The sequence below is a fragment of the Eumetopias jubatus genome, unplaced genomic scaffold (genome assembly GCF_037043125.1).
Source record: "Eumetopias jubatus isolate StellerSeaLion01/CBP00866 unplaced genomic scaffold, mEumJub1_p1.0 scaffold_15, whole genome shotgun sequence".
In the NCBI taxonomy this organism is placed as follows: Eukaryota; Metazoa; Chordata; class Mammalia; order Carnivora; family Otariidae; genus Eumetopias; species Eumetopias jubatus.
The window spans coordinates 46,255,498-46,275,658 of record NW_028274821.1 but is presented as its reverse complement, the minus strand read 5'-3'; the positions used below and the strand labels follow the sequence as shown (position 1 = coordinate 46,275,658).

Below are 20,161 nucleotides of genomic sequence, written 5' to 3'. Positions count from 1 at the left end.
AGATAATACATTAGTGAAAAGATGGGAAGAAAATGCTATAGCAAAATGTTAATAGGAGTTATCTCTGGGAGGTGGGATATCAAGAAATTTTTTTTAAAATATAAAATTGGCTTTATTCCAAGATTCAGCACCCCTATCTAGCAAATAGAAAGGAATGCCTATATTTCTTTCAAGAGATGCCTATAAAATTTACTGAATTTTTCGAGCTTTCTTGAATAAGACATATTACTTATGTGAAGGTAAAACTAGATATTTAAATGTACATATGGACATGTTTACAGTACTTTTTAGTTTTTTTTTAAGTTTAATCTCATTTAGAACATAAAAATGTCATTCCCAAGGAACATTTTCATATTTTGTTATTTGAAATTTTAATCACCTTGTCATTCTGAGTGTTCCTTTAATAGTACTATAATATATGCGCAAATGGGGGCTCCTGGGTGGCTCAGTCATTAAGCGTCTGCCTTCGGCTCAGGTCATGATCCCAGGGTCCTGGGATCGAGTCCCACATTGGGCTTCCTGCTCGGCGGGAAGCCTGCTTCTCCCACTCCCCCTGCTTGCGTTCTCTCTCTCTGTGCAAAAAAAAAAAAAAAAAAAAAATATATATATATATATATATATGCGCACAAATGTTTCAAAAGTTGATTATAAACTTTAAAGAAAACATGTAAATCATATTCTTACCTTTCTTAACAAAGTTGCTGTGTTGAAGTTGTAAAATGAATCAGATTAACCTGATTTATGAGTACATGATTCATGTAAGATGTTGTTTGTAACAGAAAGACAACCATGTTTAATATTTCAGTACAGTGTACATTTTTGAAGTGCTTAGGAATGTTTTGAATCTTTTTTTTCCTGTGGAGTTTTGATAAGTTTATTAATTAGTGTGTTTATCTTGATGTGTGTAGTATTAGAAAATTCTCCAGAGCCTAAATCTGACTTTAAAAATTGACAGCAAATGAAAGGGCATACTCATGCTTAGATGTATAGTAATAGTGGCAGGAATAAATGGGATCTGTAATTGCAAATAAAGACCCATTTCCAGTTTGTGTCTTTGTATGTAATTTGGAAGTTAAATGTTAAATTCTGAGAAATAAAAAGTACCCAAACAACTACTAAAAAGCAAGACAAAAATAATGTTTGGGGCAGGGAAAGAAGAGGTGGTTCTTTTTGGATGGATACATACTTGTGTAAACACAAACAGTATTTTAGTATTAAAACAGTTTAAGTAATATTTCATATATAAACTACAAAAATAACCAGAAGTTTTAAAAATAAAAATGAAAATGTAATTTCATGTTTTATATACAGTACAGATAGATTAATATGAACATTCCTTAAACACAACTAAGAGAAATGATTTCTGCAAAATGACGGAGTTAATTTTAATTGTCTTAAAGGTCTCTTTGCAATCCAAAATTCATCTAGTTAAGTCCATGATATTATGATCTGTGGGATATTAATATCTTTACCTTTTTAAAATTAAAATAACCATTGAAAGCAGTATGTGCAAATGCATATCAAAACTGTACATCAAATAAGAATAATAAGTCTTTTCCCTTTGGTTTTAGCTGCTTTTACAAAATTCATAAATGACAGATTAACTCCACCTCAGGATGTGAAATGCAAAAATTGATGTTTGTGATCAGAGCATTTCTTTATTAGCTGCTTGAATAAAATTGCCACTTTAAAAACTTTAAGTTCCATTTGCTAGCATTTGGAGTTACATTTTCCATGGGCTTCATTTAGTTCTGCTGATAAATTTTTATTTAACCATTTCTATTTCTTTGGAGAGAATTCTAAATGGGATTCATAATGGCCTGGATTCTTTTTTCAGGATTAAGATGTGTATGAAAATGAGGAAAATAGACTCTTTGGTCCCATGATTACAGCTCCCCATATTTGCTTACTACTTTTATTAATTTATGTAGGTGGCTTAACTGCAGATATAGAAAATCAAGTAATTGTTGTAAAACCTTTTTTAACTGAATCCTCAGGGGACCACATGAAAGCCTTGAGAGTTTGAGTAATACGAAGACCTGGTTTGAGTATTGCAGATGGTTAGAAATTCCAAATTTGGTACTAAATTAAATATACTCATAGAATTTTATTATAGTACAGACAAAGCTATGGTAGACCAAGATAATGTATAAATGGCCCTTATTTGGAGCATATAGAGTGGGAGCATATTTTGCAGTGAAAGAGGAACTAAAGGAAAAGGTGTTCTCTCCTTGTAGACTTGTAAAGGCCTCAGAGTTTTCTTTATGTTATTGTAGAAAGACATTATTTTTGCTTTGGCGTGCTTAAAACTAAAGGGCAAATGATCCAAAAGAATAATCTTGAAATTCAATAGCAAGAAAACTACTTGACATTGTGGGCTAGAGGCCAGCAAACGTGTTGCTTTCATTGAATGCGTGGGAAATGGGGCAGGCCTGGAATTTAAAGAGACAGGGTGCAGTATGCTAGAAAAGAAAAGCCCTCCTGTATGATTTGCCTACTGGGAGAAAAAAAAAATAGACTTACAGTTTTCTCTAAAGGATCTTTATTGGATCAACTATTTAAGACACTGAGTGAATTTTTCCTAACTCTGCCTCCCATCTCCCTTAGCCATCTTCTCTCGTCTGAAATTGGTGCCGGCTAAATTTGTTTATAACAGAGGAGAAGCAGCTTTTCAAATAAAAGTACTTGGTAGCCTGTTCAAATGGAGTATAATGTAATTCTCCCTGAAATTGAGCACTTATTACTTTGTTTATGTAGCTGTTTAAAAAGGGGGGAGGGTGCGATGAGGAGTGGGGGGGGCACTACTGGAAACTTTGCTTTAGAAATTTCTCTTTTTTTCTGTCTGAGTTTCCTCCCCCATCCCCTCATGAATCCCCCTTGGCCCCCTCCCCCACCTCCCACAATCCTTCAATAAAATAGTATTTAAAAGACTTGAATAACCAGTCCTATGTACCAGCTTCTTGCTCGAGGCAGTAATGTTGTACTATTTTCAATGGGTGGTCTTGAATCTCCATGGGAGATTTCACAGGCAGTGGGCTCCAAGACCCACTAAGTGTATTATTTTGAACATAACCAGTTAAATTCCTGAGCCATAGAGAATATACAGAGATAATTTTACATGATTGAAGTCCCATAGTTAATTACTTACAAATCCATTTATTTAGTTTTATTTGAAGAATTTATGGTTTAAATCCCTAAAAGTGACACATATTATTAACCCAGGATTTGAGGTTTCCTTTTTAAAACAAGTAAGCCATTCATACATGTCAATTCCGGAGTACCCATTTGTGTGTATATTTTAACTCTTCATAGGTGTTTTTTGTTTTAATTTTTTTCCTTTAGGAAACCAACAACTCGTAGTCATTTCCAAATGTTAAGTTGTTGAAGTTCTGTTTCTCCTACCGGAGATACTCTAAGATGATAGGATCTATTATAATAAAAAAATAGATCAGATAGGTTTATAATCAGTATCTTTTGCTTGTGGCTTGTGGCCGAAATGTATACTAACCTGAAATTTCACTCAAATTGCTTTGGGTCAAACCTCTGTGGAGGCAAACAGGATTGGAATTATAAATTAAATACTGGATTGAGATTGCCCTTTAGGGGAAAAAAAATGTTTCTTTAGGCGAACTTTAAATAAAATAATATATTTACTTATATGTTGTAAATATTGAAATGGGGACTGCTGCTGTCATGACCATTCCTGTATAACTTAGTTGAAAGTAATTTTGGGAGTTTCTTCCCAGTGTGAACCGGTGGTTATTCACCAGTGTGATAGCATAACTTTGTTGGGTCACTGACTTGATGACTTTTTTCCCCTTATTTACATTCTTGAGAAAATTAATTTCTGAAGAATGTCAGATTTCTGTTTCGAGTACTTATCTCTTAAGTCCTGAAAATACCTGTTTTCCATCCGCTAAGTGGAGAAAAGCGTTTAGGAGCAGGTATCCCAGATGTGTTGGTAAAGCCAGATGATCTATGATGAGAGCTCATTTTTGTTTATTTTAAACAATGTAAGTAATTTTAGGTGGAAAATTGCAGGCTTGGAGGAGCTGAGTGTGTTTCTCATGTAAAAATTATTATACACTTGTTTTAGGTCATATGTAAAATGATGTGACTTACGCAGTTTTCTTCACTGCGAAATTCACATCATTTTAAAATGTGTCTCATCAGTTTATGGCACTGACTAAATGTTTGCCTTTTCTTTTTTAGCTCAGGATTAGTCCTTGAATAGCTAAAAAGTTTTCCGGTAGTTTTTGTAAGTGAGTTTAAAGCAGTGATAGCCATCTGAAGTTTATCTTGTGTAGCGAGCATTTAAGAGTTATTAAGATTGTCTCCACACAAAAAAGAAACCGCTCCTAGGTCCATACATGTGAATAAAAGTTAAAGGTTGGTAAAAATGAGCTTGTCAAGTAAACTTTCTGACTGAGGAATAATTTTGTTTTCATTATCCATTCCCTTGGCTGAAAATGAAATAGAAACGATCTGGTTACTAAAGACTGGCGGTGTATTGGATCATTTCCTTGAGCTTTTGCTATGATCGTTGAAGGCAAAGTTAGACAGCTGCTGTAGATTTTGCTAGTGTCCTCACAAAAGAAGTTGTTTAACCCTGTTAGTTTCAGACACTATCATTTCTACTTTGCAGATACCCTTGCTGTGTTCAGTATGAACGACGTCCTTGCTGTGTTAGATAGGAGTCTCTCTGATCACAATTTGAACTTGTGATTTATAGGAAGGTAGTGTAGCAGAAAATGAGTAATTTTAGCACTCCATTACAAAACAGTTTCATATCTTGGAGTATGACAAATCTCAACAGGTTTGCTTATATTGAGGCCGATTTAAAAACTTAGACTTTTCTGTTAGACTTGGCTGTTTGTACCTGAAGATTGTTAGGGAATTGGGAAAATTGTGGAAAGTTGTGAAAAGGAGTTTGACCTACAATCCATGACAGTTGGGTATTTAAATGTCCTTTTTGGGCCTTGAAGTCCAGAGGAAATACTAAGTCAATGGCTTTAAAATCTCATTTTGGGTAAGTGTCGAATTAAAACAGTGCCACCTACTCTCAAAATTGATGTCATAGTGTTAAAAATCCCAACGATATTGGGTTCTTTTTGCATAGTATGTTTGCATCTTTGTCATAGGTTTAAAGGGCAGGGAAATACTTCATTGTGAAGGCTGAAGAAGGCAAGATTTTGAAACCTACTGCTATGTGATTAAATCAGTGTGTTTGCCCTGAGGCTTCAGCCATTCAATCTGAATTCGTAGTCTAAAATTTTGGATTTGTTCTCTGTTTGAAAATAATACTTCTTAAAAATTTTAAGACTCCCTTTGCCTACTCAGATGAAAACTACTGAGGCAAATGATCAGGGTTAAGATTTTCATGCCATCGAGACGGAAGATAATTTCAGTATTTTAAAGAGAAAGTTCACAGCCATTTTACATAAAATTTTACTGGGCTTTTCGTTAATCTAAAATAACTGGTCTATAAGTACTTTATCAGTGAAAACTGCTCAGCATGTAAAACGAGGGGTAGAAGCAGCACAAAGGCTTCCTGCAAATTAAGGGCACAATGAGCACTAACGGACTTGCCAGCCATCTCCAGCTGTGAGATTATTATCGTTTTTGCAAACCCTTTTCTCTCAAAACTAAATCAAGAATGGTAGAGTCCTGATAAAAAGAAGTGTAGAAAAGCCTAACTAATCCTTAGATGAGTTACTTCAAACGTGCCAAAATAGAATAAAATCAGTTAATAGCATGGATTAAAGGTTACTTTTAATGCATTTTTATCACTCACGTTGAGAATTTTGTTGTATGTTAATGCATTTGGCCTTGGTTAAAGAAAAAAAAAACGGAGAGAAAATATAGTTAAATTTGAGAGATTCCATAATCCAGTTGTTATAAGGAAATTTAGTACTAATGTTAGGTGCCAAAATTGACCTAAGAGATAAAAGCTGTGTACTTGAGATCAGAGCTGTAAACAGGTGGCTCCAATTTAGAGCGGTGAATTTTCGGGTTATAATGAGAGGGCTCATCTATGTACTTCAAGGGTTGATATATTGTATAGATTTAAAAAAAACAATATGGCTCTGTGTCCTTGGATAAATATGTACAAGTTGTTCCTTGGATAAGATCACAGAAGAGTGCTAAAATCAGGTCTGGATCAGTGTTTTAGAATTGCTTGATTCTTGCAGGTGGTAAAGAGAGGAGGAGGAAAAGTAAGAGGCAGGTTTTTGGGGGCAAAGGTAGTCTTCCCCCTGTATGCATGTATCTGGGGTCTTTCATATCCTGAGGAGACTGTGTCGTCTCTACTTTTAATTCAGAATGACGTGTTTGCCAACTACTTACTTTGTGAAATACTTTTTTCATTTAACTGGCATATTATGATAGCGCTGCCAAAAGTATTGGGTTGAGGAAAAACTGATTTGGCTTTCTGTCGTCGGTAAGAAGAATTTTAAAAAGTAACACGTCTTTCTCTTTTTAGGTGCAGGGACATAGCTATTGGGGTGTGTATGTATCAACCTTAATAAAACTTTAGTATAAGAACCTGGGCACTGGGAGATTTTATAATCACGTCACATTTGCCACGCACCTTAGATGCCAAACTGTAAGTTTCTCTAATGGGAATTAGCATTTATTTTCTTGTAATGGGTGTATTGCTTTTGCTGTGGCTTAATTGGAAATAGCTTGACCGGTACCCTCAGCACGTGTATGTGCTGTATATGTCAGGTCCTTTCGTGCGTGTGCCATCCCACCTAGAGTGATTTTTTCATAAGCCATGTGAACATTAAGGTCTGTTAGTTTACTCAAAACATACAGTTGCCCATACATAAATTTCCTCTGTTTGATATGCTGACCAAATTTAGCCTTACACAAAGCTTCTAGCTTGAATGAGTTTTGCAACATTGAATAAATACTGTACTATATAGTTATTTATGTGCTCAAGAAGCTGAACTTTCGTTCCATCCCATTAAGTTCCCATGGGATAAGTTATTCTAGTAAATCAGAAAATTTTTCTGAAAGCAGAGTAATTCTTAATTTTTGGAGGCTTGAAAATGGGGAAAATAGCCATATGCATGAGGGGGACGAAATCCTACTTGATCCACATCTAAAAAACAATTCAAAGTACTTGGACGTCTTAAATTCTCTTGGGGGGGAAGAAACCCCACCACAATGCTGCCAAATTGTTTTATTTCTGTAGTTATGTCTTTGTGTGTTTATAGGAGTGGGAACATTTTATCTTCTGTGTTTCTGTTGAGGTTGTTTTTCAGCAGTGTCCCAAGAAAAGTCCTGGAGGCTAGCTTTGAAGCCCTGTGGACAAGCTGGAAATCAAAGAGCCAGAGGAATTCGGCAGTAATTGTTTTATGGCTGGCCAGAAATCAGACCTATTTGTATAGGTAGCACACAAAATAGCTGTGATTTGACAATTTGGTGCTATTTATACCTACCATAAAAAGAGAAAAGAAAAAGTTAAAGGGGTATTTTGGAAACAGGAACTAAGCTGTAAATGCAAATTGCTTCACCATTTTCTCAAAGGAACAAAAAAAGGAAAGGGTTAGGAAGTTTTTATTGAAGCTCCGTTATTGAGGATCTGTCTGCTTTCAAGACATTTAATATTGTACTCACACTGAGACTACACTTCTTTCTGTTTTGCAGTTTTTTTTTTCGCTATTCCCATCTGAATAAAGTTATTTTTGTGGAGCAAAAGGAATTCTCTGGAGAGGGGGACAGTGCATATCACAAAGTTTCCAACTCTATCTTAATAGACCTTAAACATTTCATCTTACTGTTTTTATTTAGCTTTGGATAAGAACCATCTGCTGTTGCTAGAGCGAAGTTTTTTCTTTACACATAAGTTATATTTTCAACAAGTAGTCATAGGTTGTTTACTGAGGTGGTGGGTGAGGATTCATGGCATTTCGGAAATACACAGAAGGAAATTTTCACAACTATTCTTGATGTGTCTGCTAGAGAGGTCTTTTTGAATACAAAGTGCCTAAGCTGTTACTCTCACCTAGAGTATATTCCAAGCTCAAGGTGGGCGGTGTATCACGGTTTGTACGTCCATGAGCAGCCCAAAGTGAAGTTTGACTGTTTCCAGAATGGCATTCAGACCTTTTGAGGTTGTCAAATGCTTCATTGTTTTGTCTTGAAACCCCCAGCCCCAGAGCAGTCTGAGTCTGGGGCAGCGGGGCAGAGAAAAAGCAAACACATCTATGATTGACTACATTTTTTTTTTTCTTTTTAAAGAAACTCTAGAAAATGCCTAGGGACCCCTGGGGGTTTGTCACAATTTAAAACCATTTTACCATTGAAGGCGTTCTAGTGCTTTTGAATTGGGGCTGTATTAATTTGCTTTGGTTTTAATTTTTTTCATTGGACTCTGATCAGTAGTAAGTAGAGTGGCCTTTGGCATGTGTACCTTAATTTTTGGGCAAAGGTGCTAAAGTTTTGATTGGATAAAGAGAATTCATTGAGAGTAGGAGAAAAGAAGGGGAAACTGGTCGAGATAAGTCTGGTTTGGGAGACAATCAGTTTTGTCTTTTTTTTTTTTCAAATAAACTGTGAAGAGTCAGAAGCAGCTGAATCAAGATTTAAAACATACTTGAAACAATAAGATATTGTATGTCAATTAAACTTCAATAAAAAAAGGTTGAAGAGAAAAAGAAGCATGTTCTCAAAAAATGACAAAAAGGTGGGGGGAGGGGAATCTCCTAAAAGCTGGAAACCTAATTGGATTTCAAGATGGATTCCCCTTAGGGAAATAGGTGAAGGGACTTTATAGAGAAGAATCATCCTGGATCACTGTTACTCATCACCGAGTATGAAAACAGGTTGGGGGAAGGTTAAGGACATAGGTTAGTTACAGACCATCCTTGGGGTTGGAGAATATATAGCAGGGTTAGGGCTGAGTAATGAAGGGTTGTATTTCTAAAGTAGTGATCGTTTATTCAACCAACACTGAGCACTTACTGTGTGCCAGGAATTGCTTTAAACGTTGAGGATAACAGCAGGAATAGAGGTAATTTTTGTTGCATAAGAGTGCATCAGGCTTGTCAAAAAACAAAAAACAAGATGAGTGCTTTTATGAAGCTATGAAAACAAAGCTGTGGAGACAAAGTTCTGAGTGACTAGTTGTGCCCAGGTATCAAACTTGAACTAAGGTGTTGTTGTTGTTGTTGTTGTTTTTTTCACAGAATTTGGCTTTTATTCTGGCCTTCACACATCTACTGCTAAGACGACACAGATCGGCGTTACCCCCATCCCCCATGACCATTGTGACCCTCCCCCAGTTTCCTCTGCCCCCTCCTCCCACCCCACCCCTTTGGCCAAGCTCCCTGGGTGGGGTCTCCCCCTACACCTGCCCCCGGGCATGCAGCATGAAGTGCCCATGCAGCTCCCCGAGGTTGTCGAAGGAATCCTCACACTCTGTACAGTGGTAGGTGCCCTCCTCCTCCTCCTCCTCCCCCTCCCCCTCCCCCTCCCCCCCCCTCCTCCTCCTCCTCCCCCCCCCCAGCTGGTCGGCCCTCCCCAGCCCGAGGTGGCTCCTCCTCTTCCTCCCCGAGGGCCCTGCCTTCAGGGGCTGGAGCTTCCTGGGGGGCTGTAGCAGGACAGCAGAGCCGGCAGGGCGGGGTCCCTGGTGGGGCCTCCCCAAGGGGCGAGCGGCCACAGAGCTGGCAGGGCTGGGCTGGGGGGCCTGGGGGCTGGGCTGCACGGGGGGCCCGGCGGGATGGGCCCCCCCGGCCTCCCCCCAGGCGCTGCTTCACCTTGTAGTCAGGGTCATATTCAGGATCATCAGTGGCCTCCTCCTCCTCCTCCTCTTCATCTTCTTCCTCTTCGGAGTCTGGCTCTGAGAGAGTGTACTCAGAGTCAGAGGAATGCTCGGGGCCTGGAGAGAGGTCCTCATCGTCTTCTTCCAAGCTGGCATAGCCCCCAGTCTCAGCTGGCTCACGGGTCTCTGTCATGGCCAGGGGAGGGGACAGGAGACAGGAGAAGAGCAGCAGCTGGGCAGCGTCCCTCCCCGGCCAGCTCTTCAGAGCCACACCTGGGTCACAAGTTCTCCAATGCAGGATGTCGGCAGGTAGAGCGGGATGCGGCGCTAGCTGCCCCCGCTCTGGCTCGGCGGCGGCGGCTGCACGCCTCGGCTCTTGTTGTTGTTGTTTTAATGGCAAGAGAAAAGTCTAATAAAAAAGAGAATGTGTGGATTAAAAAAAAAAATCCTGACTCTCTCAAGGATGGATTTTCATTTCTTTGATGTGTTCTTTGGTAAGGCTGTATGGTGTTTTTAGAGTTTCAGTGCCGTCTAGATTAGTATCATAGAATATAGGGTTATATAGCTCAAAAGGAGTAGGAAAGCAATTTATAGTTACTGATGGTTTAATTCTCTACTCTTTATTCACATTTTACAGATGTGGATCCAAGACTCAAGTAACTTGCCCAAGGTCCATATGGCTTGAGTACAGTGACCATATGTCTTGTTTCCTGGGGATTGTCCCAGTTTATGCCTGTTGTCCTGTGTCACTCTCAAAACTGGTGCTTTTTGGAGGATAGATTATATGGTCACTGTTTTTGAGGATTGAATCTCAGGCCTTTTTGACTCTCAAATCATAAGCTCACTACTGTTCTACTGTTTATACTGTACTTCTAGGTCATGTCTCTATTTCCAGTTTGGTCTAGTGAGAAGGATTCTGAGGCATTTGCTGGCTCAGTATAGTATCAGTACTTGTTTGGTGTTGTTTATCATGAGTGATGGAGAGGAGCGCCTGGGTGGCTCAATTGGTTGAGCATCTGATTCTTGGTTTTGGCTCAGGTCCTGATCTCAGGGTCATGAGATGAACCCCACGTCAGGCTCTGAGTTCAACGGGGAGTCTGCTTGAGATTCTCTCTCCTCCATTTCCCTCTCTCCATCCCTCTGTGCTCATGTGTGCGCGTGCTCTCTCTCTCTAAAATAACTTAAAAAAATGAGTGATGGAGAGAAATGTGGTCGCTTTCATGTGTCTTTTACATCCTGTTACTAAAATGTTTTAGAATGTAACTCATTTTCCTTCTGAAATTCTAAAGGCATTTGAGAACTTTGTCTTAGGATCATATAAGTAAGTATCAGTTGTCATTGCATGGTACTAATAAGGAAATTCTGGTGATTTGAGTTTTCTGGATAAATGGAAATTTGGTACATTTCTTGATCACTGAACATGTTGCTTTTCCCTGTAATTTTTGTTTCTCTTTCCCCACCTAATCAGCAGCCTAGAGCAGCAGAATAGGGTTTGAGGAAAGTAACTAATTTGGAAAAGAAAATTGGAAACTTATGTTCTGATTTGTTCAGTTTGGTTAGCTTTTCCACAAGGTTTGCTGGACAGATACTGAATATATCACTTCTCTTTGGTTCCATTTCAATGGCTCAACACTTCAGAAAACAGGATTTTAGAGGTGTACTGACTATCAGATAGGTCAGCTTCAATGTATTTAACTTACTAATTTAACTTAAAATAAATTTAATTTACTAATCAAAGTTCTGGTAAAGAACTTTGTTTTGTCCTGTGTCGTTTCTCATATATGCTATGTCAGTTTCCATCAGGAGAGGGTATGATCTGCACGTACTTTTACCGAGACTGTAGTCTTCACTTAAAGAAGGACTAATATCAGCTGTTAGCCTTTGAATCAAGTACGGGGTAGAAACAAAACTAAAGCCATTTTTGGGGCGCCTGGGTCGCTCAGTCCTTAAGCGTCTGCCTTCGGCTCAGGTCATGGTCTCAGGGTCCTGGGATTGAGCCCCACATCGGGCTCCCTGCTCCACGGGAAGCCTGCTTCTCCCTCTCCCACTCCCCCTGCTTGTGTTCCCTCTCTCGCTATGTCTCTTTCAGTCAAATAAATTAAAAAAAAAAAAAATTTGGAAAAAAACCCAAACAAACTAGGGGCTCCTGGGTGGCTCAGTAGGTTAAGCGTCTGCCTTCAGTTCAGGTCATGATCTCAGGGCTCTGAGATTGAGTCCCACATCAGGCTCCCTGCTCAGCGGGGAGCCTGCTTCTCCCTCTCCCTTTGCCCCTCCCCCTGCTTGTGTGCGGGCTCTCTCTCTCTGTCTCTCTCAAATAAAAGCCATTTTTGGGCGCCTGGGTGGCTCAGTTGGTTAAGCAACTGCCTTCGGCTCAGGTCATGATCCTGGAGTCCTGGGATCGAGTCCTGCATCGGGCTCCCCGCTCAGTGGGGAGTCTGCTTCTCCCTCTGACCCTCTTCCTTCTCGTGCTATCTCTCATTCTCTCTCTCTCAAATAAATAAATAAAATCTTAAAAAAAAAATCAAATAAAAGCCATTTTTAAGAAGTTGTAGGTTAGGTGATGTTAGGGTGGGATGGAAATGTCCCATGTTGCTCATCCTATTTCTCACCCAGATTTCTGCATCTGTTCAGATGACTTGTCTGCCCTTGAAAAGCTCAGAGACTTGTATTGGGGGGGGGAGAGGGGGGAGAGACTTAGAAGCAGATACGTTTCAGTACAACTTAAGAATTATAGTTGATGTAAGAGTGGAGTTTTATGGAAGCATAATGGGGTAAGTGAAGATTGGAGATGAGCACAGTTATGTGTGCATTTATGTAGCAAATGTTTGAACCTGAATCTCTTTTCATATTTTGTACCGTTTTTGTTTTATACAGCATTTTATGTTGTTTAGCTTTCTTTTTTTCCCCCTCCAGAGACTATTTATGACCATACTTGAACAATGCAGTGAAATTCTCCTTTAGCTCAAGCTGTTGTGAAGCCAAAATTAGATCTGGGCTGAGATTGGACTTTGTGGTACAAATTGTGGTTTGTAGGTTGTGACTGTTATTGTTCCAACAGATAACTGGAATTTTAAAATTATTTAGAAGTATGGCAAATGTTGCTGAGACAAAAGGGAACCTGGTTGATTTTTAAATGGTGTGTTAGAACAATAAGCAGATGTCTTAAGTTCCAGGAACTGTTTGGAATGAAATTGTTTTTATTAAAGAATATTAGAAAACTTCTATGGAATAGTAGGATTGGAGCCTGCAGACTTGCAGGAACCTTACTTGTTGTATCCCCCCCCTCCCCTGGGTCCCCATGTCTTTTTTTGTGTCCTTTCTCTGGAAACTGAAAAGCATGAAATAGGTTTCTGAGAAAGAAAAACCAAAGATAGTAATAACAAGACTCTCAAACTTTCCAGTCACTTTGGTCAAGCGCAGTGCAGGAGCATTGCTCTGCAATAGTACTTGTGTTCAGAAGAAGTGTGGAAGAGTCTAGTAATAAACATGGAAAAAGTAAGGAGGGCTGAACCTCATTTGCATGGCTCAAAAGTAGATAGCTTTCTGAGACTCTTACTTTTATTTTATTGAGACTCTTAAAGAATGTATGAAGGCAAATCTGTTGCAAAAGAAAGCTTATTAAATTTTTTTTATCTGATATCTAGACAAATCACTTGAGGGACAAGTAGAATCTATTTCTGCTCTAAGACTGCTTGTTCCTTCTGGACGGGATTTTTTTTTTTTTCTTTAATCCCTGTATCACACTTTTACACATAAGAGGTGTTAAATAAACATATATACCTTAGTAAAGCTCTTGATGTATAAAAATACATAAGGTATATAAAAACACCCACTATGTGCCAGAGTACTGAGTATAAGAATTACATAGTCTGTCTAATGGTCACTCTGTGAATTGGAGTACTACCAGTACTACTCTCTCTCTCTTTCTCTCTCTTTTTAAAGATTTTATTTATTTATTTGACAGAGAAGGACAGTGAGAGAGGGAACACAAGCAGGGGTAGTGGGAGAGGGATGCGGAACTCGATCCCAGGACCCTGGGATCATGACCTGAGCTGAAGGCAGACGCTTAACGACTGAGCCACCCAGGTGCCCCAGTACTACTCTCATAATAAACAAGTTCATCAAGGTTGCAGGATACAAAAATCAGTAGTATTCTGTATACTTGAACAATCTAGGAATGAAATTAAAACAATTCCATTTATAATAGCATCATTAAAGAATATCTAATTAAAGAATTAAAGAATATCTAAATAAATGGAAAAATATCCCATGTTCGTCAATCAGAAGGCTTAATGTTGTTAAGATGGCAGTACTCCCCAAATTGATCTACAGGTTCAGTCCAGTCCTTGTCAGTATCCTATCTTGTGTCTTTGTACATATTGACAAGCTGGTTTAAAATTCATGTGGCATTGCAGTGGACTCAGGATAGCCAAAATATTCGAAAAAGAGCAAAAAATTTGGACTCACACTTCCCAATTTCAAAACTTATTACAAAACAATGTTAATCAAGGCAATGTGGTATAGACATAAGGATAGATGCGTAGGTCAGTGATATAAAATTGAGAGCCCAGAAATAAACCCATGTGTCTTTAGTCAACAAGAGTGCCAAGACCATTTACTAAGGAAAGAATCGTCTTTTCAATAAACGGTACTGGGAGAACTGGATATCCACATGCAAAAGAATGAAATTGGACCCCTACCTGACACCATTTATAAAATTTAACTCAAAATTGGTCAAAGACCTAAGAGCTGTAACCATAAAACCCTTAGAAGGAAGCATAGGGATTAATCTTCATGACCTTAGATTTGGCAGGAAATGGATTCTTAGATATAACACCAATAACATGAGCAACAACAACAACAAAATAGATAAATTAGATTTTATAAAAATAAAAAACGTTTGTGCTTCAAATGACACTGTCAAGAAAAGAAAACCCAGAGAATGGGAGAACATATTTTTAAATCACATATCTGATAATGGCTTGTATCTCGAATACCTACACACATAACTCAAGAATATGAAAAATAACTCAGTTAAAAATGGGCAAAGGATATGAATAGACATTTCTTCAAAGAAAGGCACATGGCCAATAAGTATGTGAAAAGATGTCCAGCATGATTAGTTATCAGGGAAATGCAAATCAAAACCACAGTGAGATACCATATTATATCCATTAGGATGACTATAATAAAAAATACTGGGGAGGATGTGGAGAAATCAGAACCCTCACACACTGCTGGAGGGAAGGTAAAATGGTGCATCCATTTTAGAAAATAGTTTGGCGGTTCCTCAGTTACCATATACCCCAGCAATTCTGCTCCTTGGTATCTGCTTAAGAGAAATGAAAACGTCCAAACAGAAGCTTGCATATGAATGTTTATAGCAGCATTATTCATAGTGGCCAAAGGGTGGAAACAACCCATATGTCTATCAAATAATGCATGGATAAACAAAATGTGGTATATTCATATAATGGCATATTAGTTGGCCATAAAAAGAAATGAAATACTGATACATGCTATAACATGGATGGACCTTGAAAACACTGTGCTAAGTGACACAAAGCTATTCACAGACCACATGTTATATGATTTTATTTATATTAAATGTCCAGAATAGGGATATCTATAAAGAGAGAATTTAGATTAGTGGTTGCTTGGGGCTGGGGAGTTTTGGGGGAAAGAAAAGGTGATAGCTAAAGGGTACAGGGTTTCTTTCTTTCTTGGTTTCTTTCTTTTTTTTTTTTTTGAGATGATGAAGGTGTTCCAAACTTGACTATGGTGATGGTTGCACATGTCTGAATATACTGAAAACCATTAAATTGCACATTTTAAATAGATGAATATATGGTATATGAATTATCTCAGTAAAGCTGTTATTTAAAAAAAGGTTGCCTAGGGGCGCCTGGGTGGCTCAGTTGGTTAAGCGACTGCCTTCGGCTCAGGTCATGATCCTGGAGTCCCGGGATCGAGTCCCGCTTTGGGCTCCCTGCTTGGCAGGGAGTCTGCTTCTCCCTCTGACCCTCCCCTCTCTCATGTGCTCTCTCTCTCTCATTCTTTCTCTCAAATAAATAAATAAAAAAAATCTTAAAAAAAGTTTGCCTAACGTTCATTAACAAAAATGTTGACACAAAACATTATCTTCATGTTTATTATACATTTGGGAACGAAATTAAACCTTGATGGCATGCCTTTCCTCTGAAAGGAGGCACATGTCAACATTCCAGGGTTTTTCATGGTCCCAATATTATTTATTAAAGGAGCATTGTTTCCTAGGTTGAGCAAGACCTAATTAAAAAAGTATATCTAGTTGTTTTAGTAACTGTATTCCAGTTTTGTGTATATATTTATTTTGTTTCCATCCATCAAAAATATAGCTCTTAGTTGATGGGAAGGAAGTAATAACAATGTTCGTTGAATGCTTAGCATGGATATGTCCTATTCTAAGTGTTTTTTTTTTTTTTAAGATTTTATTTATTTGTCAGAGAGAGAGAGAGCTAGCGAGAGAGAGAGAAGGAGAGAGAGTACAAGCAGGGGGAGCAGCAAGCAGATGGAGAAGCTGGCTCCCTGCTGATCCCAGGACCCCGGGATCCAGACCCGAGCCGAAGGCAGACGCTTAACCAACTGAGCCACCCAGGGATCCCCTATTATAAGGGATTTTAATGTGTTAGTAAATCTCACAATAATTCTTTAAAGTAAATATAGTAACCCTAAGTTTAAAGATGGGGAGATTGAGGCACAGGGTTTAAGTAATGTAGTCAAAATGAAATAGTAGGTAAGTGACAGAATATGGTAGCAGCAATGTTTTGTAGTGTTCTGGGCCAGGCATTTCTTACCTTGTACAAGAGATGTTCCTGGTCGTGTGTGTGTAAATAACTTTTTGTAAGTGAAACCATATTTTTAGTGTTCTAAAGGAGCTTATTATTTTAAATGAAAACTGCAAATAAATCAGTTCCTTTTTATCATCTTGACAATTGTGACATCTTAGGACACTCCTATACGTTTGATGGAATGTAGTAATTTTTCTGGTAATTCTATTGATTGGGGTAGGTTTAAAGCTGTACAGATTTCATTCTGCAAACTTTTATTGAAGACTTATTTTTTGAAGTAAAGAGAAAGTGCTCTAAGAAAGTCCATAGGAGGCAATTCCTGATCTAGAATTAGCTGGTGATAAAAGCTTATAAAACAGTTTTCCCTGAAGCCTGTCCTTAATTTAAGCTTGTAAATTATGTTGCCTTTCATGTCTTAAGTTTTGTGTATACCTACCAGCTGCCTTGCCCAAAACAATAGCCACTAGACACATATGGCTATTGACATTTAAATATAAATTAATCAAGATAAAATAAAATAAAATTGAATTCATCAGTCATTAACCATATTTCAAGTGCTTAATAGTTGTGTGTAGCTAGTGCCCTGCCATAGTTGGACAGAGCTGGACTAGAGAAATAGTAACATATCCCCAGGACTTCTTTTAACAGTGGAATTAAGATGGTATATGTAATTTTATGGGGAATGGAAAGTAGAGGAAAAGGATCTAATGGGACTTTTAATATAAAATTATATGTTACCTTTTAAAAAACTTAAAAAAATGTATTTATTTGAGGGAGAGAGCACAAGCTCTGGGTGGGGGAGGAGCAGAGGGAGAAGCAGACTCCCCACTGAGCAGGAAGTACATCCAGGGGCTCCATCCCAGGACTCCTGGATCATGACCTGAGCCCATGGACCTGAGCCACCCAGGTGCTCTAAATTTTTTTTTGTTTGTTTAAAGGTTTTTATTGATTTTTTTTAGCAAAAGAAATTTTTTTTAAATATTTTATTTATTTATTCATGAGAGAGAGAGAGAGAGAGGCAGAGGGAGAAGCAGGCTTCCTGCGGAGCAGGGAGCCCGATGCGGGACTCGATCCCAGGACCCTGGGATCACGACCTGAGCCGAAGGCAGACGCTTAACCATCTGAGCCACCCAGGCGTCCTGATTTTTTTTTTTTAAGTAAGTTTTTCCCCCAGTGTGGGGCTCTAACTCACGGCCCCGAGAGGAGTTGCACAGTCGTCTAAGCCAGCCAGGTGTCCCTGTTACTCAAAAAAAAAAAAACAAAACAAAACCCCAAAACAGGATGAAAAACACACAGATAGGTTTTATCTGACATAGGAGCTTTTGTAAGGAAATGACCCAAAGAAATAGTTAGACCTGTGTATTTTTATGCCAGGTTTGATGAAGAATGGGTGATTGTGGAGGAATATGACAGATTAAGGAGTATGAGGTAATTGTAGTAAAATGGAAGAAATTTAGCAAGTCCTGTTTGTTGGGATTCTTCTGGCGTCCCTTTGTCTTCAGAGATAAGGATGCTTCCTTTACTCCAGGTATTGGGAGGGTACCTCTCACAGGAGGATTTATAACCTCTCAGGGGTACCTGCTTTCACATTTTCATTAGGTACCTTATTGCCAGTTCCATTTTTTAATAACATTTCTTTTTTTTTCCCCCCACAGAGTTGTTAATCAAGTGCATCTAGACTGCCATGTAGATTACCAGTTTATTATAAAGGATGTAACTCGGGAACAGTCAGATTAAAGAAAGGCATGGGGTGAGGTATGGGACAAGAGTATGGAGCTTCCATGCCCTCTCTGAGTATACTCTCTGAGTATATACTCTCCTGGAATCTCCACGTGTTCATCAGTGTGGAAAGCTCCCTGTGTCTTATTTTTCAAAACCCTGGAGGATCTTCACAGGTTTCTTCACAAACTAAAAAATATGGGAAACTCTGATGTTGATAAAGAATATTAATTATACTGCATGTTTAAATGCAATTACATGCTGTAAAATAAAGTCTCTGCTCCTCCCATATGCTCGTAAGAAGGTAGTGATAATAAATTCATTAAATGCAAAAGGAAATATGAAGCCTTCGGTGTAGTATACTGTTAACTAACATTTAATTTTGACAGAAACTATAAAATGTATGTTGAGAGAATAATGGAGCAAATGTTCATATGCCACAATTCATTAACATATAGCCATATTTGGTTGTGTTGTGGATCATTTAAAAAATGACTTGTAGTCACAGTACTTGACCTTTAATACTTACAGCATGCATCTCCTAAGAATCAGGATGTTATCCTTTATAGTAATATTACAGTTAGCACACAGGAAACAAGTGATCAGTTTGTCCATAATATCATATAATGTCAGGGGTATATAAAAATCCACTTGTCTTCCAAATATCTCTTGGTTCTTTCTCCCCAAGCCAGGATCCCGTCACGTTTTATGCAAGTCTTTAGTCTTAAGCAGTCTCCACTCCTTTTATTTGTGATTTTCATGAAATGGCAACCCCTTCAACTTGCTTTTGAAGAATTTCCAATTTACAGTAAAGTTGAAAAAAAAATAGTTCAGGGAATGCTTAGCATCATCAATTGTTAATACTTTGCTTCAAGTGCTTTATCTCTTTGCTTATTTTTATACCTCCCAATCACTTGAAAGTAAGTTGCAGATATCATGGCCTCTCACCCTTAAAAACTTAGCAGTGTATCTCCTAAGAACGGTGATTTTCTACAAAACACAAAACTATTGATCACATCTAAGATTTAAAATAGCTTTAAGGTGTCATGTCTCTGTAGTATCCTTTAGTCTAGGACATTACCCTATTGCCACCTCTTTTTCCCCCTGTCTGATCTTCACATTGACAGCTCTTAAGAGGCTAGGCCAGTTGTGTTAGAGAAACTCCAACAATTTGGACTTGTCTGTTTCCTTGGGGAGCCATTTAACTTGATTTCTCTATTCCCTGTATTTCTTGTGAGTTGAAGTTAGATCTATAAGCTTTGTTCAGTTTAGGGTAAGTGTTTTTAGCGAGAAACTTTCAAGGTACTTCTTGTTGTACTTCACATCAGGAGGCACCTAGTGCTGATTTCCCTAATACTAGAGATACTGAGTTTTATCACTTGATGGAAGTGGCAGAATCTGTTGTAATTTTCCCCTTGTAATTACAAAGTGACCAGTGTGATGATACTTTGTATCTTTCAAATGTCATGTTCCGTAAATGGTCGTGTAATGTTTTTATTTTTTTTTTTAATTTTTAAAAATTTTTTTAAGATTTTATTTATTTATTTAAGAGAGAGAGAATGAGAGACAGAGCACGAGAGGGAAGAGGGTCAGAGGGAGAAGCAGACTCCCTGCTGAGCAGGGAGCCCGACATAGGACTCGATCCCGGGACTCCAGGACCATGACCTGAGCCGAAGGCAGTCGTCCAACCAACCGAGCCACCCAGGCGCCCATGTAATGGGTAATGTTTTTAGTTATCTATTGACCATCCTTATGGATGAACCTGAATCAGCTGTTTCACCGGGACTGCATACTGGTGATTTTCTTAGTTCAGTAGCGCTTGAGTTTAAAAGGATAGACGTAG

General features: G+C 38.4%; 1 protein-coding gene and 1 pseudogene across 3 annotated transcripts in view; one reads left to right on the top strand and one right to left on the bottom strand.

Annotated features, from left to right (window-relative positions):
- The window catches only part of MLLT3 (MLLT3 super elongation complex subunit), a 280,535-nt gene that overhangs the window by 13,638 nt on the left and 246,736 nt on the right, over positions 1–20,161 (top strand). The window lies entirely within an intron of this gene.
- LOC114212399 (zinc finger protein 428 pseudogene) lies at positions 9,353–10,140 on the bottom strand (annotated as a pseudogene).